Here is a 15,278-nt window from a genome sequence, read left to right as displayed (position 1 = left end):
CACTATCATCCGCATCAAGCTTGACACTTGTACTCATGGGAGTTGGTGTATGCTTAGAATTCTCCAAATTAAATTTCTTCACCAATTCTCTAGCATACTTGCTTTGAGAAATGAATATCCCATCCTTAATTAGTTTGCTTGACTTCTAAAACCTAAAATTCATTATTTAAAGCATCATTAATCTTCTTAGGTTCTAATTAAGATAAGAAGGCAACATTACCACACTCACTCAAAGCCTTTGAGCGAGTTAGAACCCCTTGTGAAGGATTCCTAATGATTTGCTCCTTTGGGTGATTTGGTGCAAATTTCCATGCTATGGGGAGTTCTTCTTGTTCTTGCTCTTGAATGTTGTTTGTGCTTTCCCCATCCTTTTGAACATCTATTGAGGGTGTTTTATTTATTTGCAAAAGTTCCAATCCTCTCTCAACATCATCATCATCTTTCCTAGGCAAATCAACTTGTAAATCAATATTAGTCTCATCAAAAGTAACGTTTGTAGATTCTTCAACAACAAGAGTTCGTTTGTTAAGACCCTATAAGCCTTACTTCGAGGTGCATATCCTAGAAAGATGCCAACAATATTTTAGAATCAAATTTATCATGGTGATCTTTTGTATTAAAAAAAAAACATTTACAACCAAAGATACGAAAGTATCCAATGAAAGGAGTTTTGCCATAAAATAGTTCATAAGGAGTTTTCTTAAGCTTTGGTCTAATCAAAACACGATTTAAAACATGACAAGCCATATTGACGGCTTCCGCCCAAAAATACTTAGGCAAATCAAAAGAGTTTAACATAGTTCGTGCCATCTCTTGTATGGTACGATTTTTTGTTCAACAACACCATTTTGTTGTTGTGTTCTTGGAGCGAAAAACACATGAGTTATAACACGATGTGCACAAAAATTCTAGAAAAAATTATTTTAAAATTTACCACCATGATCACTTCTTATTTTAACAATTTTCAAATCTTTTTTATTTTCAATTCTTTTAACATAATTCGAAAATTCTTCAAAACATTCATCTTTACTAGCAAGAAAGATTGTCCATGTAAAACGAGAAAACTCATCAATGATAACAAAAACATATTGTTTACCTCCAAGAGAGGTTACATGCATAGGACCAAATAAATCAAGATGAAGTAATTACAAGGGTTTAGAAGTTGATATCTCATTGATGGATTTAAAGGTAGACTTAGTTTGTTTACCTTTAGCACAATCTTCACATATGGTATCTTTGATGAAATGCAAGTTTGGTAACCCTTTTACAAGATTCCTCTTGGACAATTTAGATATCAATTCCCCTTTTACAAGATTCCTCTTGGACAATTTAGATATCAATTCCATGTTCGCATGTCCAAGCCTCTTATGCTAAATCCAAGGATTTTCATCAACCGCTGCAAGGCACTTGACATCTTGATCTACTAGTTCATTCATCTCAAAAATATATACATTAGATTTTCTATTAGCAACAAAAATAGTTTTTCCATTTGAGCTAACAATGCATTTGTCCGGTTTAAAAGAAATATTAAAACATTTATCACTCAATTGGCTAATGCTAAGAAGATTATAATTCAAGCCATTAACCAAATAAACATCTTCTATTACGGGAGAAGGTGTCTTACCAATATATCCAATACCAATGATTTTACCTTTCTCTGCACCACCAAAGGAGACGCTACCTCCTTCAATCCTTGATAGGGTTATAAATAGCTCTTTGTTTCCCGTTATATGATGTGAGCAACCACTATTAAGGTAGCACATCTCTTTACGTCATGTTCGTGATATTTCCTACAAGAGATGAAGGTGTAGTAACTTTAGGTACCCAAATCTTGGGTCCTTGGTGGTTAGTAAGCTTGGTACCTTTGGGTACCCATGTCATTCCATAAAAATCATGATTATCTTTAATCCTACAATGAGTAGAAATATGACCACGTTTCATGCAATATGTGCACACAAAATTTCTCTTGTGTGTAGAGGCATGAGATCTATGAAATCTATTTCTCTCATGATGATGATAATTAGCATAAGCATGAGTGGGTCTAATCCTACCACTCTCAATTTCAAGTTTTTCAATATTCGATCTTAATTGTTTGTTTTCAAAATCAAGATCCCATAACAATTCATCTTTTAAAGCAAGAGAGGTTTGTAGTTGTTCTAGTTTGGCATCACAAGAAGCATGTAATTTTTTAAAGGAAGAAAATTCTTTTGACATCCTTTTAAACTCAATGTTTAATTCTTCTAATGTGGTAGCTAGATCACATTGCATGTAAAAGGATTCACTTTCGGTATCGGAAACTACCTCCTTTTCATAAGCCATGAAGCAAATGTTGGGATCATGAAGAGTAATCTTAGCTCCTTCTTCATTGCTATCTGAATCGCTTGGTTCAGATTCTTCCCATCCGGCATACATGGCTTTCTTCTTCTTGTACTTCAAGTATTTTTCCTTGAGCTTGGGGCAATCTTTAGCGATATAACCCGGTTCATTGTATTCAAAGCGCTTTCCTACACGTGAAGAAAATTTGTTGTTAGATCAGGGATTAAACTTCTTGTTCATTTTAATGAGTCTAGAAATTCTTCTAGAGAGGTGAGCCACTTCTCTAGAAAAATTAACTTCACTATCTGATGATGATGAGGAGTTGTCACTATCTCCTTTGAGAGCTATGGTCTTCATTTTTAGTGATGGCTCCTCAACTTCCCGTGAGGGCACTTCCTCCTTCTCCTTTCCCTTGAGTTTCTTCTCATAAACCTCGAGCTTGCCGATGAAGCCATCGAGAGCTAGAGTAGTAAGATCGTGAGCTTCTTCTATGGCCGTAGCTTTGGGTTCCTATGCCGGAGTCAATGAATAAATGATCTTGTAGTTCATCTCTTGGATAGTCAAACGCTTGTCAAGACCATGCAATTCATTGATTATGTTAGTGAAGCAAGAAAACATAGCATCAATGGATTCATTAGGAAGCATCTTAAATAACTCATATTCATACATAATCCCACTGGGGGGGGGGGGGTTCCTTCATGTGTAATACATAATTTTACCTATATTTCATATGTGGTTGCATACGTAGAAACCCTATTATACTTATTGGGGGAAAGACTACAAATTAAGACGTTTATAGCCTTTGCATTGAGATTGGCTTGGTGCCTTTCTCCATCGGTCATGTTCCCAACTTTGGGCTTTTCTACATATTTCTTCTCTATGAGTTCTAGAATGTCAAGATCAATGCAATGAAGGTAAATCCTCATCCTAGCCTTCCAATAAGAAAGATTACTACCGGTGAAAAGTGGTGGTCTAGTGGTGGATTGTCCCTCTAACATATGTACATTCATTGAAGCCTCCATAAGATCTTTTCTCTTGGTCTAGTGGTGGATTGTCCCTCTAACATATGTACATTCATTGAAGCCTCCATAAGATCTTTTCTCTAAGGTGGTTAGACCAAAAACTAATATAGAGACCAAGCTCTGATACCAATTGTTGGACCCTAAAGGGGGGTGATTAGGGTCTTAAGGCTATAATTGTGTAATAAAAAAATAAGACAAGCAACAAACCACAAAATATACAACTATAGTAAATGAGATAGAGTTAGAAATCGTTATCCAAGTGACGCGCGATGTGTTAACAAGGTTCGGCCTGCTGACCTACGTTCCCGCTCCCCACTCTCGAGGAGAATCCACTACACAACCCGGTTTGGAAGCCGAAACTTTTTCTACACAATGATCTCCATAAGATCTCACAACTACATAGTTGATCACCATAAGATCTCACTCCCACATAGTTGATCTCCACAAGATCAAGCTCTCAACAGTAGTAATGGTGTAAAAACTCTCTCTTTATAATGTCCCTATGGCAAGGAGAAAGATTACACTGAAGCTGGGAAGTGAACATAAAAACAGAGAAAATCAGGTTTTGAAAGTTTTTTTCTCAGTAAAAAACAGATCTCTGATTTTTTTTCAAAATGTTTGGGACACTTGAAGAAGAAGGGGTATAAGGGGTTTAAATAGGAGAAAACACTACAGTCAAAACCCATACTCATATCCCCTAAATCCCATAAAAAAACCATCATCTAAAACTGTACATAAAAAGTCTGTTGGAGTAAACGACACTCGACCGTGAAGATCTCGCGGTCGACGGGGAGCCACTTTCAAAGCTTAGAATTTTCCAGAAACTTTTGCGGTCGACCATGGCGGTCGACCGTGGGAAATTTTGACCTGACGGTTGACCGTAACGGTCGACCGCGAAAGTTTTTGCTGTCCACTCAGAAAAGAACACAGGTGCGGTCGACCATGGCGGTTGACCGCGAACTGATATATGCTGACACTATTTATAAATCCTGTTTTTGACTCTTTAAAAAATCTGTAAAAATATTTAAATGACTTCCAAAAATTGTGTAACTTTGTAAATTGTTTTTGACATTAAAAACAAACTGTTTGAAAAAGGAATTTTACAAAAAGGTCCTCATACTTATGAAAAATGATATTTTGTCAAAACACTCAAAAAATATAAGTATGAAAACGTGTGTGTGATATCCCAATAGTGAAAAATGATATTTTGTCAAAACACTCAAAAAATATAAGTATGAAAACGTGTGTGTGATATCCCAATAGCTTCAAATAAAATCTATAACTACTTGCCTACATTCTAGCACTAGAGAGAAAAGAAAAACTAGCTAATATCCTCACATAGAATTACAATTCTTTTAGTCTTGATATAGCTTGAGTTGATGAAGCTTCTCATTGCATTTATTGTTCTTGAATAAACAATGCTTCATCACGATGCCTCCTTCTCCTATGGATATCATTATTGTAGCTCATATTCCATCCAATCCTCTATATGAGGTACTAACATGCTTGATATATATATTAACTATAATATTACTTAAAAAGTAATTAGTACTGATAATGGTGGTTGTAAAACATCATCAAAACATAAGGGCTAACATAGACTACCTGACAACGCGTGTTAGACGCTTACTTATCCCTTCTTAGGATTCGGGATAAAATTCCCCGAACTTAGATTCTGGTGTCTTTTTTACTCGGCGAAAGACTAAGCTGGCAACACGTGTTAGGCACTAACTTATCCCTACTTAAGATTTGGGATAAATTCCCTACGCGTGTAAGGCACGGATTATAGTGTTATTAATAACTACCTACCACAATGTCGAATATGTGGCTTTTGTCTTTTTTACGGTAAAGGACTAACCGACAACGCGTATTAGGCACTGACTTATCCCTTTTTAGGCTTCGGGATAAAATTCCCAAGACTTGGATTCTGATGTCTTCTTCACTCGGTGAAAGACTAAACCGGCAACGCGTGTTAGACGCTAACTTATACCTACTTAGGATTCAGGATAAAATTCTCCATGTGTGTGAGACACGGATTATGGTGTTATTAATAATAATCTGCCACAATATCGAATATGTGGGCTTTTGTCTTTTTTACGGCAAAAGACTAACCGACAATATGTGCTAGGCGCTGACTTATCCCTACTTAGATTTCAGGATAAACTTCTCCAGATTTGGATTCTGGTGTCTTTTTCACTTGGTGAAATACTAAACCGGCAACGCGTGTTAGGCGCTGACTTATCCCTACTTAGGCTTCGGGATAAAATTCCCCATGCTTATGAAGCATGGATTTTGGGAGTTATAATATTGAAATATTGTTTCTTCTCTTGGGGAAAACACAAACCCGATGCGGGAGAGGAAGAATTTTATATTCTATCTCCCAAAGCTAAAAAGGAAGAATTTTATATTCTATCTCCAATTGCTAAAGGAGACTCAAAGTGGGATCTCTACTTTAAGAATCCGGGAAGGTGAAACTAAGAGTGGAATCTCCACTAGATTCGGATAATCCTAACCGTCGGAAGGTTTGATTATCGAACTAAAGGTGAGTTTCTCATTTATCGAGAGTGAATTGTGGTTTTGGCCCTAACTATAGGAAGGTTTGACCAAGTGGGATTTTGAGGCGACCATAACTGTAGGAAGGTTTAATCACTCGATTTGAAAGTAGAACTCTCGTTCATGAAAGGAATCGAGAGGAGATTTTGGTTGTGGCCCTAACTGTAGGAAGGTTTGACCAAATGAGGGTTTGAAACCATCCTAACTGTTTAAAGTTGATTGTTCAATTTATGGACCTCTCGTTCATGGAAAGAATCGAGAGGGGATTTTGATTGTGATCCTAACTGTAAGAAGGTTTGATCAGGTAGGCAGTGGGAGTGAGAGTACAAATCACAGTGGGAGTGTTGACTTGTACCAATTACTCAGTGGGGGTTCTTTGTGTCAAGTGATAAGAACTTAACATGAAGGAGTTAGACAATTCGTCAAGGATTGACAGATCTAAATTACAAGCATTATGTTTGGACTCTAACCATGGAAGTGTTGAGTGCACAAACGTAGCAGGAGTTTGAGTGGATTAAACCAGAAAGAATTTTAGTGGACCAACCGTCAATTAATTTGATCAGTGAGGAATTTTGTGGTGGAAGATTATAAATCGTCAACACTAGTGGGAGTTTTTTGTGAGGGAAGATTGATCCAACGAAGTGATCAAATCTCATCTCAGCAAAAGAGTGCTTGGAAGTTATGTTTTACCCTTAAACATTCAGAGTCTGAGTGGGAGTTTCTCATTTATCACTTATTTGTAGTGATCGGGTTATCCCTGAGAATACACCATATAGCATTCTTCCGAGAACTTCCTGTTACATGAATCATTTACCCCCAGCTTCCTTTGTGAAACTGGGTCTAACATTGTACTTAGTTGGATGACCTGGTTATCCTTAAGAATACCAGGCATGACACTCTACAGGAACTTCCCGTGAAAGAAAGGAAATAGTTTAGACTCATATACCTGTTGGAGTATCAGGGAGCAGTTTAACCTTATATACCGGTTAGAGGATTGAGAAGTAGTTTACACTCGTATACTCTTCGTAGTGTTCATTAGGTTTAATTTACCATTATGACGCCAGCTTCAACCAAGGTTTGGATACCATTTTTTAGAGCGAAGCAATCCTTGGTGGGATGAAGGATCGTCCTATGGTATGCATAGTACTTTGGATCCGAAATATTATCAACTTCCTCTTAATTCATGATAAGTGGTAGCTTGATCTTATTGTTTTTAAGGAGGGATTCAAAAATGGCTGGAACGTTTTCGTCCTTGAAGGAGTACTCTTTTTGGAGTCTCAGATCTGAAGTCTTTTACTGTCTTCGGGGTTGTTGTTGTAACGTCTAATTAACATCAATAATTGCTGCAGGTGCCTTTCCCTTACTACGGGAGACGAAGCTTGAGTCCGGAGGGTTAGTCGTCGGTTGGCTTCTTTCGGCTTTCTTCCTTCTGAGGAAGTATTCGGCCTGCTCTCCGCGTACCTTCAACTCATTCCAGGTATTGGACAGTACTACTCCCATAACTTCTAACACATACAAAGAGAGGTTGTTGTGACAGGTTTGGAGGATAAAGTCCTCTATGACTGGATCTCGACAATTCATTACTTTATTTCGGAAGCGCTTGATAAAGTCGTCGACCGTCTCTTCGTCTCATTGTTTCTCCTCGAAGAGCATTCTGATTGATATCTCGATGTCATCATCAAAGAAATTACTGAGGAATAAGCTTTTCATATCTTCCCATCAGTTGATGCTCCCCGGGTTGAGACGGCGATACCAATCGAAGGTAGCCCCACGAAGAGTACCACCGAATGACCGAACCATCAAAGGTTCGTTGCCAGAGATGACTCCCAAGTAAGACTTGAAGTAGATCAGATGCTGAGTGGGTGAGCCTTTCCCATCGAACGATGTGAAGTTAATCAGGTTGAATGTTACCAGATTCAAGATCGACTCCTACTCTCTTGGGTAAGGATATGGAATACCGGTCTTCTTTACCTCTCGAGCAGACATCAGATCGTTGATTTTTCTCTCGAGGTCTTTCATCTTCTCGTTCTCGTCTGTATCATGCTTTGGACGATTTTTAAGAGGAGTGACGCGGTCATCCCCAGTATTGGTATCTTCGGTGGGATCACCTCCAGCGTCATTATCTTTAGTGGGGTCACCTCTAGCATTTTGATCAACGAGATGGTTATCTGCATCAATGTGTTCGTCCATGTCTGAATCGTCACCTACCCGGTAGGTATTATTGTGATGACTAGATTCACCAATTTGATTAGACAAAGCCTGAATTTGTTGGTCATGCTTTTCCATCATCCGCAGCATAGCCATTTTCATTTCGAACTTGAAGTTCTCTTTTTCCTTAGCCTAGGCATCCTTGATGATTTTGGCCATTTGCTAGGTGTTGATCATAAATGCCTCGCAGGATTATCCTGGGCTGGATATCGTATTATCAGAAGCGACTGCAGAGTTAGCATCTGATTCTTCATCACCCGAGGATAATCCTCTATTCATCCTTTGATAGTCCTTACGTCTAGTAGTCCCTGCGCGTAGTCGAGTTAGACGATGCGATACAAGGGGGTCAGAACTAGAAGGTCGAGTCAACTTTCTCTTATTAGCCATGTTAATTATAATTTCTGGAAGTTCGTCATCTTGAACGAATGATCGTTTCTTGTGAAAATGCCTTGGCTTGGTTTTTGACGCTTCAGAGTAAAACCTTTAGAATACTGAGACCCTCAGTGGAACGGTCTTGGGGTAGCTACACGTTGATAATACCGTCCTGATAAGTTTGACACACGGACAATAAAAGTCCATCTCCTGGGTATCTCTCTTTCGAGATCTATTTGTACCTCCAGCCCCGATAGTACAACTCATCAGCATAATTACCGAAGTAACCTATCGTGTATTGGCATGACTTCCTAGGTATAACGTTGTCGGGACAAGAACAGGGGCTGTCGGAGGCTTAGACGGGACTGCAGGAGGTGAACTGGGTGCAAAATAAACTGAACCGGTTCTGTTCAGGCGCGAACCACCATTTGGTTGTTCGACCTGGGCTGAGCCACCATTTGGTGGCTCGGTTTTGGCCGAACCACCATTTGGTGGCTCGGTTCAGGCCAAGCCAGCCAGAGGTGGTTCGCGAGTTTTGGGCGTTGTTCGACTTTTTTTCGATGTCATTTCAGACTTTGGCTTCTAGACTTGGCTAAGTTTTAGTGGCTTCTTGACAACCTCTTCCTACTTCAGCTTCTGTGCTTCTTGCACGAGAATCCGCACATGCACGAGTAACGCATGGTGTTTTTGTATCCATTCTTCGAGGGTTGAACGTGTCCTTTTGACGCGGACCCATTCATTCATCGCTGGCTGGGAGGAGTTGCCTGCTCGCTGTTGCGGTGCTTGGCGTATTCTGGACTTCAGATCCGCGTCATAGCGGATTCCATCAACTGGCTCCAAAGCTTTGGCCAGATGGCGCGCGAGGTGTTAGCGCTGCCTTTGGCGATCTCTCTTTGATAAATTACACGCGCCACCAGTAGCTATCTCCTTGATTTAGGAGGAGTCCAGATCTGTAGATCCGGCCTTGTTGGAGATCGGAGGGGCGTTGCAAGACAAGATGGCAATAGCAACGGGGACCTTGATCTTCCTGTGCTTGTAGGGGGCGGAGGATCTGGAGGAGGAACATAACAGATACTCCTTAAATTTTAGTTGGTCGAACTCGTACTCGACCTCTTCATCAACCAGGATCCGGATCCATGGTTGCGGCATAACAGCTTCGACAGCGAAGCTGTTAGCTCCCACTGTGATCGCCAGTGTGTTTGGGTCAGAAATTGCTATTTTCATTGTCATCGAATCTATTATAACTTCAGTCATTACAATAAACTCAAATAAAAAAGTTGATCTTTTTATAAGATATCCTTAAACAATAAAAATGAAAGATTATAATTTCTTCAAACAACACACAATAGATATTTATCACCTATTGTTTGCGTGGGAACTTTGCCTGTGCTGGGGATGTTGATATCCGTAGACCGTCGCGGATCAGATCCGGTTAATAGATTGATAATCAAAGCTCCTACTTCATAAAGGAAGTATTTGCAGAAGTGGTAATCCCGACCAAGCGAGATTACAACTCTTCTCGGGATTAAGACCAGGCTTAAATCCGGAGGAATGAGGGGAAATATGTCTCAGATCTCTTGAACTCTCTCTTTTTTTATTGAGGAAGCTCGCCAAGATCTGCTAACCCTCTAAAATTCATGCTCCACTCTCTAATTTGGCAGCACTTTTCCCTCTTGATTATTTTTTCGTCCTTGTAAAATGAGCCCCTAGGCCTGTATTTATAGGTTTCGGTTGGGGGTTTTTACATAAGAACAATGGATTGAGCCTTATCCTTAGTTGATCACTATATAACCATGTTTAGAGATGATATCTAGGCAGTTAGGAACCTCTGGAACAGAAGAAATTCCATGAAAACTTATCAAAAACCGTCAAAATGTGTTTTTAGCTCAAAACTGGCCGAACAGAGTGCAAAACGAACCGAACCAGTTTGGTTCAGATGCGAACCACCATTTAGTGGCTCGGCCTGGTGCGAGCCACCAATTGGTGGCTCGGGGGTTTTTACATAAGAACAATGGATTGAGCCTTATCCTTAGTTGATCACTATATAACCATGTTTAGAGATGATATCTAGGCAGTTAGGAACCTCTGGAACAGAAGAAATTCCATGAAAACTTATCAAAAACCGTCAAAATGTGTTTTTAGCTCAAAACTGGCCGAACAGAGTGCAAAACGAACCGAACCAGTTTGGTTCAGATGCGAACCACCATTTAGTGGCTCGGCCTGGTGCGAGCCACCATTTGGTGGCTCGGCCCATGGGGGAGCCACTGGCCTGGCCGAGTCATTTTGACGCGACTCGGCCGCCAAGGGCTTTCTTGGTTTGTTCGGTCTGGACTTGTTTCGTCCTTCTATGTGCTTTCTATCGTTTTGTTAACTTCTACATTTCACTGATTTTCTTCATGCATTTCATAAACGTGCAGGTCACTTGACGGTGGCCGACGGGCTTGCATGCCACTTGGTTGGCCGTTTCGATTGCCAGTGAGCGTGCGGGCCATTTGGAGCTGGCAGACGAATGCGCAGGCCCTTGGAGGTGGCTGGTGAGCACACGGACCAATCATTTTACCATTTTGGTGGCCGATGAGCGTACGGGCCACTTGGCGGTGGCCGGTGAGTACGCGGGCCACTTGGTGTTGGACGTTCCGATGGTTCGTCATCATGTCATCAACAGTTCCCTGATTCGCTTCATGCGCTTGTCAGCATCAGACGATCCTCTTTGATTAGGATAATCCTCTTCGATTTGGATAATGACGTTCATCGCCTTCTATTTATTTTGAGCTGTGTACGGACACCTATAGGCATTTTTAGATGCCTACAAGCTTAAGATCAAAATGGGCGACGAAAGCAAGAACTATCCTGGAGAATGTTTCTTAGATAATAGAAAAAAGTGTCAACATAGTCAATCCTTTCTCTCTGCTTTAAAACCCTTGGCCACTAGTCTGGTCTTGAATCTCTCAATGTTTCCTTCAGAATCCTTTTTGGTCTTGAAGACCCATTTGCATTCCATCGCTCTTGTTTTGTTCGGCAAAGGTACAAACTCCCAAACAAAGTTCTTTTCCATTGACTAAAGATCTTCTTCCATAGAATTCAGCCAATCACCTGCATGATTGTTGTCTCTAGCTTCTGAGTATGATGAAGGATCATCAGATTCTGGATCAATGCATCCACTTTCCTGAAGATAGACCTCATAGTCATCAGGTATGGCAGATCAGATTCTGGATCAATGCATCCACTTTCCTGAAGATAGACCTCATAGTCATCAGGTATGGCAGATCTTCTGACTCTAGAGGATCTTCCCTGAAGATAGACCTCATAGTCATCAGGTATGGCAGATCTTCTGACTCTAGAGGATCTTCTAACAGGTTATGGCTCTCTCGTAGGTACAAAAGTTTCTTGAACTAGAGGAGGAGGTGGAATGCTATCTGGAAGAGTAGGAAATCTAGAGATAACATCTAATAGCGGAAGCGACTGCTCATCTTCTAAAACTTCCTCAAAACTCAGACCATGATATTCTGAAGAAGCATTAGGATCTTCCAGAAACTCAGCATGTTGTGTCTCGAAGAACTGGGTAGACCAAGAAGAACAATAGAACCTATAGCCCTTAGATCTTACAGGATAGCCAATAAAGCGACACGACACTGTTCGGGTTTCTAATTTCTTAATGTCTAGATTATAAGGTCGTGCCTCTGCTGGACATCCCCAAACACGCAGATGACCAAGACTAGGACCCTTACCAGTCCAAAGCTTGAACAGGGTCTCAGCTACTACCTTACAAGGGAGACGATTTATGACATATACAGATGTCTTCAATGCTTCACCCTAAAAACTTTCAGGCAAATACGAATGACTCATCATGCTGCAAACAACATCTTGATAAGTATGATCTCTTCTTTCAGCTACTCCATTTTGTTGCGGAGAACCTGAGAGAGTATACTGAGGAACAATACCTTGTGATCTCAACTACTCAATGAAAGGACCATGATTTGTATCGTCCTGGTCGCCTTTACCATAGAATTCCCCACCTCGATCAGAACACACAGATTTAATCTTTCTTTTTAAGTGTTTTTCAACTTCAGCTTGAAAGATCTTAAAAACATTCAGTGCCTTATTTATTGTGGTGGAGAAGAAAAATATAGGCATAGTGCAAAAAATCATCTATGAAGGAGATGAAGTATTGCTGACCATCATAAGAGGGAGAGGGAAAAGGTCCACAAATATCTGTATGAATGAGGTCAAGGACATTTTTACTCCTGGAGGCTTCAAATTTTCTTAATTTAGTTATTTTTCCCTTGATACAATCAACACATGTACCAAAATTAGAGAAATCTAACTGTTCAAGAACACCAGACTTTACTAAGGATTCCAATCGCTTTCTTAAAGCATGTCCCAATCTCTGGTGCCAAAGTATGAAAGAATTGCTATTAAGCCTAGGACACTTTGTACCAGAAGAAGATGAAATCATAGTCATATAGAGAGGGGAAGGAAAAGATGCATCCATATTTAACTATAAAGACCATCAATTAAGAAACCATATCTGATAACATCCAAACCTTTTCTGATAGAAACAAAATTATTCTCAAAAACAAAGCTATAACCAGATCAAGAAAGTCTAAAAACTGAAAAAAGATTCCTTCTCATAGAAGGTACATAGAAAGTGTCTGATAAAACTAAGGAAACTCTAGAATCCAAGCACAAATTGAAAGTCCTAACGAGCTCCACATCTAAAGGCTGCAAGTTTCCCAAAAACAGCTGCTCATTTGTCCTTGCCTTCCGACTGTGGATTATTCCCTGTAATGAAATTAAAATGTGCACAGAGGTACCAGAATCAATCCATTCTGAATTTGAGGGAACATCAACTAAATTTGTTTTACAACAAACATGAACTAAATCCATACTTCCCTTCTTCTTCAGCCACTGCTTATACTTCATATAGTCTCTCTTCATATGACCAGGTTTCTTGCAGAAGAAACATTCAACCTTTTCTCTTGCTGAAGAAGTGCTAGAAACAGTTGAAAGATTACTGAAAGACTTCTTCCCCTTATTATGCCCTTGATTCTTGAAGGATTTCTTTCCTGCCTTATTTGGTCCAAGCTTGCCATGTGCCAAATTTGTCATCTCAGTTTTTCCTATTTTTAGCTGCTCATCCTCAGCAACACATACAACAATAAGCTCATTCAAGTCCTATTTCCTATCTTCAGAACTGTAATTCATCTTAAAAGTGTCAAATTTGCTTGGTAGAGAAGCGACTGCAAAATGAACCATCAGATCATCCTCTAACTGAAGTCTCAACTCCCTGAGACGAATGATCAACTGAGAGACCATCAAAATATGCTGACGAACATCACCACTTCCATCATATTTAAAATTAATGAGTTTGACTAGATAATTGTACTGTCTCGTTCTAACGGATCACTCAAACTGCTTCTTGATGGTCTCAAGCAACTCTTTAGCAGTTTCGCAAGTCGGAATCCCTCTACGAATAGTATGGTCCACCGATGCTCTAATGATCAGCATTACAAGCTTATTGGCTTTGTCCCACTTAGTATGAGATTTCTTTTCAGATAGACGTGATGACTCATCAGGCTCTTCTGGCTTATCTTCAGTGAGAACATAGTCGTATTCAAGACACCCAAGTACTATTTCAACTTGCATCTTCCAGTTGCCATAGTTAGAACCGGTGAGGGGCTCAATCCCAGTCAGATGCTTCTGGATAAACTGTCCATCCATCTGCACTAAGCCATGGACGTATAAATCAAATGAGACCTTTAATTTTATTAACTTTAATATTTTCACATCCAATTTAGGGTTAGAATGGATGAGTCAGAGTGTTTACGTATGCAACCTTCCACTCTGCGAAATAGGTGGGTGCATCATCTCATCACACCTTTGGGCAAGTGATTTGATATGCTATTCGCCCCAAAATGTGATATATAATCACCTACAGGACTAGCATACACATCGTCAGTTTGATTTGAACACTTCCTAACCTTTGGTCAATAAGGTTATTCTCCTTTCATTGACCTATTTTAACAATCCTGCACTACTTATCCTGTAAGGGATTTCCTAGACACCTTTAGGCAAGACTAGTAGTCCACCCATAGGTAAGTGCAACCTTCCAGTCCAAATGAGACTAAACTCAACCTTAAAAAATTAGGGTATTATAGGTTGGTAACCTTTAGGAAAGACACTAACCTACTCTACCATAATTTCTAAGTGACCGTTTTACTGATCTTCCTTAACCCCATAGGTTGATCTAATACTATAATCCATTTTATCATGAACCCAAATATTTACCCCACATGAATTAAGGATATAATCAGGGTAAATCAATTATCTTTATGTGCATACAATAATTTTTTATGAATTGTCCAAATTCCTATATTTAAAACTTTATGAAATAAAAATAAAAATTGTATAGTTGAAAAGTACATAGAATAATCTTTCCAACGACTATTTATGGGCTCAAATCGGACTTAAAACGGATCTGTAGCGAGCAAAACAAAATGAATGGTCAAAACAGTAATTGGTCGGGTCTGGAAATTAATGGGTCTGACTCATTTCATAATGGGTTGGGTCAAAATTTTAATGAATTTAATGCATTACTATAGCGGGTCGGGTCTATTACATACTAGATCGGGTCTAGCTTAATGGGTTATATAACTCAAATAATAATTGGTAGTTAATTATACTAAATAATCTAATTATTTACTAATTAAGCTAATTAACTAATTAACTAAAACCCTAACCCTAAACTCATCCGACCCAAGAGGCAGCCCTCCGCCGCCATCAGTCAAAAACCCTTCAGATCCAGCC

This window comes from Asparagus officinalis, chromosome 1 (genome assembly GCF_001876935.1).
Source record: "Asparagus officinalis chromosome 1, Aspof.V1, whole genome shotgun sequence".
NCBI classification, from domain to species: domain Eukaryota; kingdom Viridiplantae; phylum Streptophyta; class Magnoliopsida; order Asparagales; family Asparagaceae; genus Asparagus; species Asparagus officinalis.
Note: the sequence above shows the minus strand (reverse complement) of the source record.